Consider the following 14,901-nt stretch of genomic DNA (forward strand, 5'->3'; position numbering starts at 1 on the left):
AAAGGCTTTGTGATTGGACATATTCTTCTCATTGCTTCCCATAGCATCTTTTGTGTAACTCTATCAGTATTTTATACAATAAAATATTCGTTTTCCTAACTGTGTTCCCAATTACAGTGCAAACTTTATCTGCAATGAGCATTATTTTTTGTTAATTTTACATCCCTGTCTCCCAAGCAGTGCCTAGAACAACGGACAAATTCAGTGTTGACGAATAGATGAATCAATCATGCAATTCATAAGACTGACTTTATTATCTTCACCCTTTTTTTTTTAAGCAGGCTCCCCACCCAACATGGGGCTTGAACTCATGACCCTGAGATCAAGCATCACATGCTCTACCAGCTGAGCCAGCCAGGCACCTCAGTATTTTTTTTTTAAAGAGCATGAATACAGTCTCCCACTAACAAATTATGCAATCGAGTTTCCCACATTTGGGAAAATTGGAGAGGTCAACACAACCTGAGTGCAGTGGATGAGCCTCACCCTGGAAGATGATCATGGTATCTCCATGGCCAAGTGTTTATTATCTTCACCTTCTTTACTTCTTTAGTTCGGATGTTATACATTTATAATGTTCTCCATTTATACTTCCTTTTTTGTCTAAAACACATTTATCCAAAGCTGACAGTTCATAGTTACATCATTAGTGAATTGTTTGTGGAAGTTAGAAAAGCAATGGTATAAATTGTCTTATGATTTTCCATGTCATGGTTTAGAATGGTGAACAGGCAAGAAGTAATTCCTTTTTACCATCTCAAAGATGTACAAATATAAGAAGATCTTTGAGCCCTTCAATGACTTGCAACCTCTCATCAGTCATGTGCATCCAGCCTCCCAACGTACATACGGAATTCACAGAGATGGCATAGCTGATCCTCTGATTCCATTCCTCACCTCATTTAAGAGACACATTTCTAGACCACACCTTTTATTATACATGTCTTCAAAACTCTTCCTGTAATCCCAGTTTCAACATTTAAAAGCAATAATAATTTTGTTATTACTTTATTATTTAGGTAATATACCTTGAATATCTTAAAGCATTTTGGAGAAATATTAATGAATAACATTGTTGCCTGATGGAGATCTGGGAATATCTCTCAGTGATTTTTATTCTTAAGAAAATAATTTCCCCAGTGTTAACCTTTTCATTTTGATTTGCATTTCCCTGGAACTTTTATTCATTCAACAAATACTGAGCAATGGCTGTGTGTTGTTTTTTGTTTTGTTTTGCTTTTGTTTTTTTGAGAGAGAGAGTTCACCAGCAGGGGTGGGGGAGAGGCAGAGGGAGAAGGAGAGAGAGAGACTCTCAAGCAGGCTCCACACCCAGCACAGAGCCCAACACAGGACTCGATCCCATGACCCTGAGATCATGACCTACACTGAAATTAAGAGTTCACAGCTTAACCTACTGAGCCACCCAGGTGCCCCCAAGCACTCCTTTTTTTAAATCCCACCCTCATGAAGCTTATACTCTAGTAAGGAAGACACAATAAACAAGGTAATTAAGTAAAAATCAAGAATGTTAAACAATGAAATGTGCTGAGAATCAAAATTAAGCAGAGAAGGGGAAGAAGAGGGGCATGCTTACATTTAAAGAATAACCAGGGAAGGCTTCTCTGCAAATATGACATTTGAGTAAAGACCTGAAGAAAGTGAACCAGTAGAACCATGCAGGCAGGTTTCCAAGAGAGCACATTCTCAACACAGACAAAAGCAAGTGCAAAGGGCCTGAGGCAAAAGTATACCTGTTGTATTATAGGAATCACAAGAAAGCCAATGAAGCTGGAGCTAAGGGAGTCAGATGGCAGATAATAGGTGTGTAGGTGTGGATGTATGGATGCAGGGGCAGGGCAGAAAGGATGACAAATTGGACAATTCTTTGTAGAACATAAGAGAATTTTGGTTTTGCTCTGAGAGAGGTAGAAAGCTAGTGAAAGATACTGAGAAGGGGAGAGGCTTGTCCTTATATTTTAGCAGAATAATTTTGACTGCGGGACTGAGAATAGACTGTCAAAAGCCAAGGGTAGAAGCAGGGAAACTAGGAGGCATTGTAGTAATCCAGGCAAAATAGGACAGTAGCTTGGTCTAGAGTAGTAGAGGAGGAAGTGATGAGAAGCAGTTGGATTCTGGGTATTCCTTGAGGCTGAAGGCAATCCCCCCCCCCCCAGATTAGATGTAGTGGATAATAATCTAAATATATAATACCAGTTCCCCACCCCCTATACCTGTAATGGCTTCCTCAAATTTAGGCAGCATTGTTGAATTTTCTTAAGCTTTCCACTCACTTCTACAACTAGTCTGTCAGAGAATTCCACCATTTTCAGTTCTATAACATGTTCATATCTATTCCCTCTTTCTTTCCCATGCCTCCTGCTCTACTTACCCTCATTATTTCCTGCCTTTCAGTTGTTATAATCTTTTAATGGGCCTCCGTGTTTCCTGTTTCTCCTGTATCTAATTCTGCCTCCTCAAAGCTACCGGAACCGTGTTTCCAAAAGCACAGATCTGTGTTCCTGCTATTTTTAAAATCCTCAGTAGAGCTACAGTGCTCCAGAACAAGTCCCAAAAGCCCTTCTTTTCCTGTCTTATCACCCAGTAGCCACACAGGATCTCTCCCCATTCCTCAATTCTTTCCCATCCATGTGCTGTTTGCTTTTGTTCATTCTGTACTCTCTGTTTGAGATTTGCTTTGCTCTGATACCACCTTCTCTCTGACCCATCCCCTCAGGGGAAAAAAAACTTCATCAACCCCAGCCTTGTGTCCCCAAAGCACATTAGGGTACCTATGACTGTATGATGGCTGGTAGCCTGACCATCTCCCATTCTATCCATTTTATTTAATGCTTACTATATAAAAGATGTTCAACAAATACCTGACAGATGTTAAAACATATACTAAATCCAAAATGTGTCTTACGCCTTTCCAAGCTTCCTTTGCCCCAGCCTTACAGTAGGCCAGCCCAGTAACCATCCCTTTAAAATTACAAAGTGCAACATGTAGGTATATAAATCTATCACAGTTATATAAAGGTATGTCCCCAAAAGGGAGCCTTAAAAAGTCAAAGCAAATGGCTCTGTCTCATTCCTTGTTGTTTTTGAGTACTTGAATCATTTGTCTGTAATTTTTTTAAGTTACTTAGCAAACTCTCTTCTCTGCTATTATATTGCCCTTTCGTTTGTCTAGTGGTTATTTTTCTGCCTTCTTTACTGATTCCTATTTCTCTTTTAACAGTAGGATCCTCATCTATGCTACCATTACACTTCTCGTCTACCTTTCTTCTCAGTATCTTTGCAGACATTAATGACTCCTAAATCTAAAGCTGCACCCTGACCTCTCACCTAGTCTCCTATTATGTTTTTCCAACTCCTCATATTGTTCATATGCCAAACAACATTCACTGCACCTACTTCAAGATCATTTTCCCTGCTTCAGCTTTTCTTCTCAATTATCACTCTTTGAGGTAACTACTATTCTAATATCTCGGCTCAAAATATTGAGGTTATCTTGTCTCTTTTAATTTGTCCTTTATATCTAATATTTTATTTATTCAAAATTCTTTTTATTCTTTATTGCCTCAACTCTAGAATCAGCTGGTGTTACTTTATCTCTGCAAGAGCAGTCCAACTAGTCCTATTTACTCCAGAATCTTCCCTTCCCTATTCATTCTCTCTATGGCTGACAGGCTAATTGGGGCAATAATGCTAGCTGTTGTTCGCAAGTAAATCCTAAAATTTCAATGGCTGGAAACACTCATACACACTCTGCTTATACTCCAACACAGGTATTTCTAGTCAAGCAATCTCAATTCAGGAATTCAGGATCTTTCTGTCTCATGACCCCACCCATATCTGGGTCCTTGGAGTGCCTCCATTTAGCCAGCAGATAGGAAAGAACTAGTTCTTTTTTTTTTTTTTTAAGATTGTATTTATTTATTCGACAGAGATAGAGACAGCCAGCGAGAGAGGGAACACAAGCAGGGGGAGTGGGAGAGGAAGAAGCAGGCTCATAGCAGAGGAGCCTGATGTGGGGCTCGATCCCATAATGCCGGGATCACGCCCTGAGCGGAAGGCAGACGCTTAACCGCTGTGCCACCCAGGCGCCCCAGAAAGAACTACATCTTAACCAGTCTGACAAAAAAGTGACTCACATCACGTCCACTTAAATTTCATTGGCCAAAACTCTATCATATAGCTTCATATAACCAAAGAAAGACTGGAAAATAAGTCTAGCTGTGTCTCCAGGAAGAGCAGAAAATGAATTTTGGCAATGCATAGCAGTCCCTGACATATTCATGTATCTTTCTAAAATAGGACTCGGAGCCAGAGAAGAGTCTTCTCTAAAAGAATGAAGTCTCAGTCCCCATCCTAAGTGTCCAGACCTTCATAATATGATGCCGCTATTGTTTGGATAAAGAAGAGATTGCCTGAGCCCTAATCCAGTTATACCAAAAAGAGAGGTGCCTTTTCTGCCCACTCAAGATCTGACTGTGAAGAATGGTAAGTCTTCCCAGTTTTTAGGAGATTGTTGAGCTAACCAAAGCAACCATACTGCTATCTGGGTCAGTGGCAATATAAATGTTTTTACTTAATATCACAGGATGCTTGAGAAAAAAACAGCCCTGCTAAATGCTAAGAGAAACACCAATCCGTTGACTCTCACCTGTGTCCAATTAACCAGATCACTTCATTTCCAAGCTCATCGTTGTGGTGGTCTTGACGCTCAGTAATATCAATTGAGAACAACTGCAGCTAAATCAGCCAGCCACACAATGATCTCCATTCTGAGTAAGATGACAGAATCAGTTAAGCACAACCTTAGTTTTCTTATTTCCATTAAACTAAGTTAATATAGGAATGTTGTTGAGGAATTAGATCCAAATCTTAAGACTAGATGAATCCTACCTAACAGACCACACGAACCTGCTTTTACTTTTATAGAAGAACAAAAGCACAAATCCCAACTACCTGTCACTTAAAAAAAGAGAGAGAGGAGTTATATCACTATTAACCAAAGATATAAACATTGCAGCAGGAGATATGCTCCAGCTTACACATGCTTCAAACTGTCAGTGCTCTCTGCATTACACCACCCTCTCCTTACATCATCAACTCCAGAATGCAGTCAAAACAGTGAAGTTTAAGAGGAGATATTCTGAAGGCAAAGTGACATACAGCCACACAATCACTCAACTGAATGAATAGAATTACAGTTTCTGCAACCTGGAAGGTTGTCACTCAAAGTGACACTTGGCCTTCTGCTCATTGGACAGTCCATGCATGTAATATAATAGCCCCTCCAATTGTTGGCAAGAAAAGAGCAGGGATGAAGGCAGCTATTGCCTGAATTCTAAACAGCAGGAAAATTTTAGTATCGGGTTCTGTGGTTTGCAATACCAGTGGTGTCACAAGTGAGAATGAAAAGAAAATAATTATAAACACTAATGAGAAGAAAAGCAAATACATCTCCATTTTTTTTCCCCTCAGCTGAGGCATTCTCCATTATATTTGGTGGATAGTAAGGAATGAGAACCAAGATGATTTCCCCGACTACACACCCCAGAAGGAGATGTTACTGTAAACATTTAAGATGGTAGAGGCCAAGATCAATATATGTATACAAATTTACATGCCAAATATTGAAATCAGCTTGTAAAAGAACTGAAATTTACATATAGCATACAGCCATAGCTGCAGTAATTGGTACAGTAAGGTACCAAACCACTGTCTAATTCATAATGAATTAACAAATTGTTCATTTATTCAACCAGTGCTTTTTGAATGTCTATCATGTCACTCAGGCCTATTTTTACGACTTACCAAAGCTAGATGCTGTTCTTAGCACTGGGAATATAGCAGTGGCCATAAAAGCAAAATCTGCTGGCCTGATGGAGCTGAAATATTCAAGTTGAGGAATCAGTCAAGAGACAAAATCAGTAATAGAGTACAAAGCATAATAGGTGTTAATTGCTCGGCAGAAAAAGAATGCAGTCAAATGTCTTAGTCCAGTTTAACTTTGTACAGGGAGATAGAGATAATGAGGGATTACCATTGTAAATAGAGTGGTCAAGGTGAGGTAAGAGGACAAGTTTTACCAATATTTGGGAGCAAAGTATTCAAGGTAGAGAGAAAAACCAGTGCAAATGCCCTGAGAAAAGAGTGAGACTGACATACTCAAGGAAAAGCAAGGAAGCCAATGCGGCTGCAGAAAGAGTGTATAGTGGAAAAATGTCAGAGAAGTAGAGAGGGAAGTGACCTTGATTATTATTTTTTTTTTAATTTGGCTTCAGTTTGAGTGACACTGAGTGTGAACAGAGTTATAACAGGATCTTAAGTTTTAAGTGGATTACTTTGAATACTGTGTTGAAAACAGACTGAGGAAGGTTGTGGTGGGAACAGTAAAGCCAGTTAAGAGGCATTTGCAAAAATGAAGACAAGAGATGATGGTAGATTGGACCTAGATGACATCAGAGGAGGTACTGAGTGAGAAGTGATAAGGTTCTGGAAATATTTTGAAGATGGAGTCAATTGGGTTTTCTGATGGGATAGAATGGCTGTAGTTCATGAGGGGAAAAGGTAACCAAGAATATTTTCAGGTTTTCTGGTGGTTTTTATTTGTTTTTGATTTTGCTTTTTTTAGAAACTGGAGGTAGGGACAAGTGTGGATAGAGTAAGTTTTAGAGGAAAGTCAAGGGTTCTGTGTGATTAGTTTGATGCATATATTAGACGTCTGAGTAGAGATGTTAATAAGCAATTGAATATATGAGTTTAAATTGAGTTTTAGTTGGGAGATAAAGTTGGGAGTAGTCAATGTGAATGTGACATTAAAAAGATACTCAAATTACTTATACAACTCAACACCAAAAAAACAATCCAGTAAAAAATGGACAGAAGGCATGAACAGACATTTCTCCAAAGAAGACATATGGATGGTCAACAGACATGAAAAGATGTTCAACCTCACTCATCATCAGGGAAATGCAAATCAAAACCATGAGATATCACCTTGCACCTGTTAGAATGGCTAAAGTCAAAACACAAGAAACAACTGTTGGCAAGGATGTGGAAAATGGAACCCTTGTGCACTGTTGGTGGGAAAACAAATGGGTGCAGTTGCTATGGAAAACAGTACAGAGGTTCCTCAAAAAATTAAAAATAGTGATGCATGGTGGCTCAGTCAGTTGAGCATCTGACTCTTGGTTTGGGCTCAGGTCTTGATCTCAGGGTTGTACGATCAAGCTCTGTCTCAGGTTCTGCACTCAGTGTGGAGTCTGCTTGTCCCTTTCCCTCCCCCCACTTGCTCTCTCTCTCTCTCTATCTCTTTCTCAAATGAATAACATCTTTTTTGAAAGTTGAAAATAGAATTACCATATGATCCAGTAATTCCACTCCTGGGTATTTACCCAAAGAACAAAAACAGTAATTTGAAAAGATAACATGCACCCCTAAGTTTATTGCAGCATTATTTATAATAGCCAAGATATGGAAGCAACCCAAATGTTCATCAACAGATGAATGGATAAAGAAAATGTGATATATATATATATATATATATATAATGAAATATTACTCAGCCATAAAAAAGAATGAAATCTTGACATTTGCAACAACATGCATGAACCTAGGGGGTATAATGTCGAGTGAAATAAATTAGACAGAGAAAGATAAATACCATATTATTTCACTCATTGTGGAATTTAAGAAACAAAGCAAACTAACAAAGAAAAAAAGACAAAAAACCCAACGCTTAACTATAGAGAACAAACTTATGGTTACAAGAGAGGTGGTAGGTAGGAAATAGGTGAAAGGGATTAAGAGTACACTTACCATGATGAGCACTGAGTAATGTATAGAATTGTTGAATTACCATATTGTATACCTGAAACTAATATAACACTATGTTCATTATACTGGAATCTAATTAATTAATTTTTTAAAAGGTATTCAGATTAAAAAAAACAAGACTGAGTGCAAATGAAGGAGAGTTCTAAGGACAAGGCCTTGGCATACGTCAATATTAAGAAGATGGGAAGATGAACAGGAATTAGGAATGAGATGAGAGAAGTGTGGTAGGAGGGACATCAGAAGCCAGGTGAAAAACTTATTTCAGCAATGGAGGATTATCAGTATGGCTGCTACTGTCGATAGCTGTTAATGACGAGCTATAGCAGTAGGTTACTACAGTCAGATCACTTGTATCCAGACTAACTTGATGTGCTCTACACTTTGGACTAATGATGATATTAGCAATCAAAAAAGAGAAGTGCTAATAATAACAAGAGTAATACATTACATTATATTCTTACTATATCCCAGGCATTTTACCATTTTACAGTCACAATCTCATTTAATATTCTCAAAACCCTATTAAGTAAAGATGAATTCCCACCTTTTACAGAAGGTATCCTAAGGCTCAGAGAGTTCTTGTGATTTTCCTGAGGTCACACAACTATTAAGAAGAAGAACAGAGACACAAAACGGGATAAGACACCACACTGTGCTTGCAACCACCATGCCGCAGTGGTGGCACCTCATGTTGCAGTCCTTATGATTCTGAACTTCCAACTTTCAAAGAGCTTTCATAACTTTGAGAAAAGATCTTATGTAAAAGAAGGAAAATAGCAATTGCAAAACTAGTGACAAAATTTCTTCAAAATTCGACCAACCATTGCAACCTGAATCATGGACCATTTTTTTCATATAGGGCTGCATTCAAAGAGAAGTTCAATTCCAGAAATCTTGAAGAATAACATAGATTTTTTGGTCATAATTTCTTAAAACTGAAGTGTATACGGTTGTGAGAGACAGGGAATACATAGCATTCAATATCAAATGCTTTCTAAATATCCTGCTTGGTGAGTTTCCCTCTACCCCAAATTTACAACTGCCTTTCCATTAAGAAACAACTCTGGCACTCTGCCTCCTGTAACTCTGATGAATAAATTGGCCCATTTGTGAAGCAGAACAACATGGTAAAAATACAGGCTGAGTCACTGAGCCCAGTTTTGGATCTTTACTCCTCAGTGCCTCAGTTTCTTCACCTACAAAATACTATCATGATAGTATCTCACTCTAGGGTTATTGTGTGGATTAAATACATTTATTACACGTAAGCATTTAGAACGGTGCATAACACGTGGCAGATGCAACATAAATGTTAGCTAGTATGTATTTTTACAGCATCTTTCTGGTTGTATCATGGTAGTATTCCACAAAGACTATCCTAATCTCTGTATGTGCCACTCTGGAACTCTTCCTATTCACATTATGAAATCTCATCCTCAGTTTCTGGATTTGCCTTCCTTTATTGAGCAGGCCATGATTCCTCTCATGCACCGTGGCCCTTCAAAGTTTCTCTTAGCACATCCAAGGAGCAAAACTTGTCAGCTTTCAGAGGCAGGCCAAGCCTCCTTCAGCATGTGTTGCTGGTAATATAAGGAAAAAGGTATATTCACTTAATTCTTTCCCTCAGGGAACTGATAGCCACCAGAAGCCCTTTCTAAAACAACAAAAACAAAGATAGGATCATCTCTTGCCCTCCCCCTGCCCAAATTTCTAAGTAATCTTTGCTCCCTGAGGTCTGCAAAACCCAGAGGAGTGGGTAGCTGGAGAACCAAAGCAACTTCGTGTATGATCACCCTGCCCCTCCTGAAACAAGCAAGGAGGCAAGTCTCCAACCTGACCATAACCAGACACTTCAGGGTTTGCAATAGGCTTGTCCCAGCCTAAGTCGGCCTCATTTGCAGGGGAATCGGGCTCCATGAAACTAAAGCATAACTATATCATTCCAGCTGCCCAAATCATGCCAGCATGTCAGGCCTTTGTGTTCCTGGAGGTTTGCTAGAGTTGCCTCTTTTTCCTCCAGAAAGAATCATGATGGCTCCTTGGTTTGGTAATAAAATCCAAAAAGTTGCCTATGAATAGTAAATCTGCTTCAAGAGTCAGGTTGACCATGCTTCAATTTACTGCCCCCTGGTGGATCGCCCGCAGTACCAGTTGCTTCAGGCTGAACACTGAGGTCTCACTGATTCATAGTAGTCAATTCAAAATGTAAATCTCAGCTCTTCTCCAGGGCAGTTCCTGGTAAATTTGAATCTCTGGATGACCCGAAAGCCCGTACACTCTCACTTAGTTGGTGGTGTTTCCCTGCTCTGGAGCTATTTATCTTTGTTCCATTTCAGTGGCATTTCTAACTACATTTAGAGACCTTTACTCCAGTCCCTGGCATAACACCTCCTACTAATTTCTCAAGTTTCTAAGAGAGTTGGTCTTTACCCAGGGGCTCAAAGCCTGCTTAATTCCAAGTCCCCAGGGATTTGTTCTTGTCCACTGAGGCAACTCAGAAGCATTGAACAAGCCCAAGCATGGCTGTCACTGACCTCTTCTTCCTTCCCAAGAGCAATTCCAATTTTTTCAGTAAATGGGTGTCCATTGAATCTAACTTAAAAATCAATTTTTAACTTGTTTGTTCACAAGGGAATTTTTAAGACTTCCTCTGTTGATCCTCAGCCGTTAATCTCAAACCAACCAACATGATGCTGTAGAACACAGACTAATAGGACCAGATCCATCCCAAGCAGAGAACTGTTCCCAAGTGAGCCAGATGCAGCAGCCATCTTCCCTCTTAAGAAACCGTAGCCGTTAGTGGACTACCTTAACTTTATCTCATCTAAGAGCTTTATCTTTAAGAGCAGTCCTTAGCCAGTTAGAATCTGGCCAAGAATCAATGACACAGTGAATGATCTGGCTTGTACATAATAATACAAGGAAACTGTTCTCTGCCCTTTCTCACTTCACTTCTCCACCAGCAATTCAGTATTCTATCCCCATGGTCTTAAGTTCTAGCTATTGAATATTCTTCTTACTTTACTGTTTTCTTATTGATGTCTCACGACCTTCTTCTCATCCAGAGGTTTTATCTTCTAGAAGATAAAGAGACTGAGCCCTTTCAGTCGGCTTTTCTCTTGATAATTTTGTGAATACATCATCTAAGAAGATACTGTTGACTCCAAATTCTACCTGGACATTGTGTATATTGATAGATATCAGTTCTTCCTGTTTTTGATCTAATTCTAGAACTATATGACTTACCCCTGAATCTCTCCCAAACCTCTGCATCTAGCTATCCCTACTGCAGATATATTCTATAGGCAGATATATAACACAATAGAAGGAGCATTCCTGTATGTCCATATTTGGTAAAATTGCATAATGCCACATTATACAATTTCTTCACTTGAGATAACTATACAGTACAAATTTCAGAATATTCACTTACATATAATTCTAAAACATAGATGATCATAGTGAAGATGCACTTTTAACCTAGTTCTACGGTAATGATTTGTATCCAAAACCCCATATGTATCCCAGATATAGTTGACTCCTACTTGAACCAGTCTCTGAATAGCATTATATTCAATGAAACAGCACTCTGGCCACAGAAGGCCTGAAGTATTATGTAGATCTTGTTTGTGAATTTGCCTTTAATGAGTAATGTGGAGAATTTACACATATGTCACAGGAATTCTTCCCAAAAATTATTTGTGGACATCTTTCACCACTCTCATGGAAGTTGCCTCTTATTCTCTTTCCATGCTCACCTCCTGCCATGTTCTTCTCCTTCCTACTCTGCCCAGCATAGGTGACACATCTAGAGCTCCCAACATGTGAATCCCCGTACTTCTGCAGTACCCGTGGAACAGAGTTTGTCTTCTGCTCAGAATGCTTTTTCTCATAACAAACAGCTGTCACGGGGATTAAGTTGAATAAAAATATTAATCACCTTGTTAAACTTTAGATTTATGAAGTGTACAATCATTGGCCCAACCACTGAAATTATTCTACAAATAGAAATTATTTTCAATCACTTCCTCTGAATGTCTTCTTATTTTAAGCTACAAAATCAATTTAAGATGGTCCTAGATGGTGGGGGGAAATAATAACAAATAGTTGGCAACAGGCATAATCTGTCATTGGAAGTGCAAATGAATGCAAAATCTATTTTAGGTGAACAGGCAATATTGAAGTATGGTAATTACATTCTGCTTAGAATATATGTGTTATATGTGTGTGTTTATGTTTGTGTACTCTACCAATGGAGTTTCTCTTGCTGTATTGATATCCGCATTTCTATTTGTTCACTCACATCTACACATTTGAGGATACTTACGCCTCGTGCTGTATTCCTGACTCTCTACAGGATTCCATGGCCCCAAGGGCCAATTTTCAGAGACCAATGCATCTTGTCGGACTAGGTTTGAGACAAGGGTCTGAGAAGAATACTAAAAGCTTTGATGGATTATCACTAAAACTCAACTGTGCTGAAAAGTTATAAATCTTCAACTTCCCCCAGGCTTAGATGGGACTGATTACTAGAAGGATCATCAAAGTCACCAAGCTGTCCTGAGCCCTAAAAAGTACATTAAAAAGGGCATCAGCTACCAAAAATGTAAACAAGCGTAATACACATTCCAGGCATATGAAGTTCAGGCACTAATCATCTCAGATAAATGATAAACAAATGATGAGTTACATGTAAATCAACAGTGTTGTCAAAACATTGCCCTTTTAATCCCAGATAAATGATGAAGTTTATAAAAGGAGATTTTTGAGGGTCGTGGAAGATTGTTTAAACATACGTGGAGAGTGGTTTAAGTGCTAATCCATTGCCGTTTATGTAAACTGCATTTCTATCATCAGTCTCTGCTGCATAAAATTGCCTCATCATTTTATAAATCCATAGACCTAGTTGAAACTAGTCCCTGCTGGAAACAAATTTTTCACATTAAGCTTGAAAGTTTTAAACTCCCTCTACATACACATAGTGACACAGTCTTGAAAACCTCAGCTCAAGGCACGACAGAGTTTAAAGCACTTCGCAACTTTTATAGGGTGTCACCCTCTATCCAACTCTCAAAGATCTAACGATACAGAAATGCTTCCACATCGAGATGCTTCACAAGATACTTTATAAATGAATCTGGATTCTACTGAAGCTGTTACACATCTGCTTTGCTTTACCATTGAAGAACACAAACATGCTGATGGTTTCAGTCCAAACCCTTTTTGCAAGCAAGAAGGAAATGCAGAATGTTCAGCTAATTGCTAAGAGGAAATCCATATGTGTTATTTGCTTTCCATGAAAGGACAGGTCCTCTTGCTATTTAATTGATGAAACGTTGTACACAAAACTGACAGTGATTAATACCATTCTAAGATGCCATTTTAAGAGCTGTAAGTGTAATGCTCTGGAATATGTTCTTTGACATTTACATTGCTATTCGCTAGGTATAAAATCTAGCTCTTGCCTTAAGCATTTATATTGGGGTAAAAATGTTAAGTAATTTCAAATGGCAGTGTCTTCCTAAGGAGCCGATCTTTAAAAAGCCAGGAGCTGATCACTTTTGGTTCTGATTTCCTTGTTAAAAACAACAAACAAACAGTGTGCTACACATTCCTTTAGAAATATTTATCAAGCAGCCAGAGGATATTTTTTGTGATGTCTCCTTGATGTGCCTCTTCTCACAAATGCTGGCTGGGCATTGGATGCCCCAAATCAAGGGGCACATAGTATAGGGAATGAATCCTGAGCAGGTTCTTCCGTCCGTGGGCCTCTCCCTACACGTGCACACAGAACTCAGCTGGGAAGGCTGTACTACAGCGGGCCTCAACACAATACACAATGACTCTCACGTTTCCTTATTTGATGCAGTCTGGAAAGGAGGTAGGGTTCAAGCCTGGGTTTTCTTTTGTAATCTGCAGCATAGAGAAGGATATGAAGGGCTTGTTTTTCTTCAAAGGATTCACAGTTCATTATACTTAAGCTTTCCACAGTCCTGTGACCTCTCAGACTCCCTCCTCACCCAGTGTATTCCTGCCATCCTGAATCACTTATATCTAACAGAAATAACAAAGTGTCTTTTGCATCTGCCTTAGACATTATTCCTGACACCAAGAGTATTCAGATACAAGAGTTTTAGAAAAACAAATCACACAAAGTAAATTCAACAGACCCTATTTCGTGAGTGTCTTGATAAGAGGATATGTCATTTTCTGCTCTATATTTCCTGTGTCTCATAGAAAGATGAAGGCAGACACCACAAAGGCAAATATTTTTAGGAGCTAAGAAGGTAAGTACAATGGGAGAAGAAAGCAAGGTGACATGGGCACAATGTTAAAGATTCCTAATATTGTCTTTTAAAGAGCAAAATTGCAAATAGGAATGAGTGGCAATTAACACTGGCCTCAGTAACAGAGAATTCACAGGGATTCATGGAACCTTTGCTGAACTTGCTGATTTAAAAGGGACAGCAGCTATTAAGCTCCATCAGTTGTTTTGCAGGCAAGAATATAAGCCCAGTATTGCCAGAACTTAGGTTCCGAGAAGCTGGAAATTAAGATTTTCATGTGAATTCTCCCAATTTTTAAGTTTTTAAGTGATGACAATGAACTCAACTGAAAGAAAAGAAAAAAAAAAAAAACCAGCCATTTGGTGAAGTATAAATGTTCAGGCTAAACAAAAATCTCATCTGTGAACCAGATCACCTCCAAAGGCTGAGAGTTTGCACCTCTAGTCTTGGCAATGCTCAGAAAATTTTTTCTGCTTTTAATTCAAGCACAAGATTTACTACTATTTAAACTATGGTTTTGATGCTGAGAACACTTCCAAAAGCTAAATCTAGAATTCTGCTATTTAAGTCTGCCCTGACATCCCTTGTCAGAGCCAGACTCTGTAAAGACCTACAGGAAGCTAATTCTCTTGTCACCTATCATTTATCTTGAACACTGGAGGATGGAATCCATGATATCCAGTATAACTACCAATAACCAACTGCAGATCAACGCAACTTCCATCCACTAAGCTCTCCAACTGTCCAGAAGTCCTCCAAGACAGAC

General features: G+C 38.9%; 1 pseudogene; it reads right to left on the reverse strand.

Moving 5' to 3' along the window:
• Positions 1-379: 379 nt before the first annotated feature.
• Positions 380-527, reverse strand: LOC113255416 (U1 spliceosomal RNA; annotated as a pseudogene).
• Between the last annotated feature and the right edge of the window lie 14,374 nt (positions 528-14,901).

The sequence above is a fragment of the Ursus arctos genome, unplaced genomic scaffold (assembly GCF_023065955.2).
Source record: "Ursus arctos isolate Adak ecotype North America unplaced genomic scaffold, UrsArc2.0 scaffold_5, whole genome shotgun sequence".
NCBI lineage: Eukaryota > Metazoa > Chordata > Mammalia > Carnivora > Ursidae > Ursus > Ursus arctos.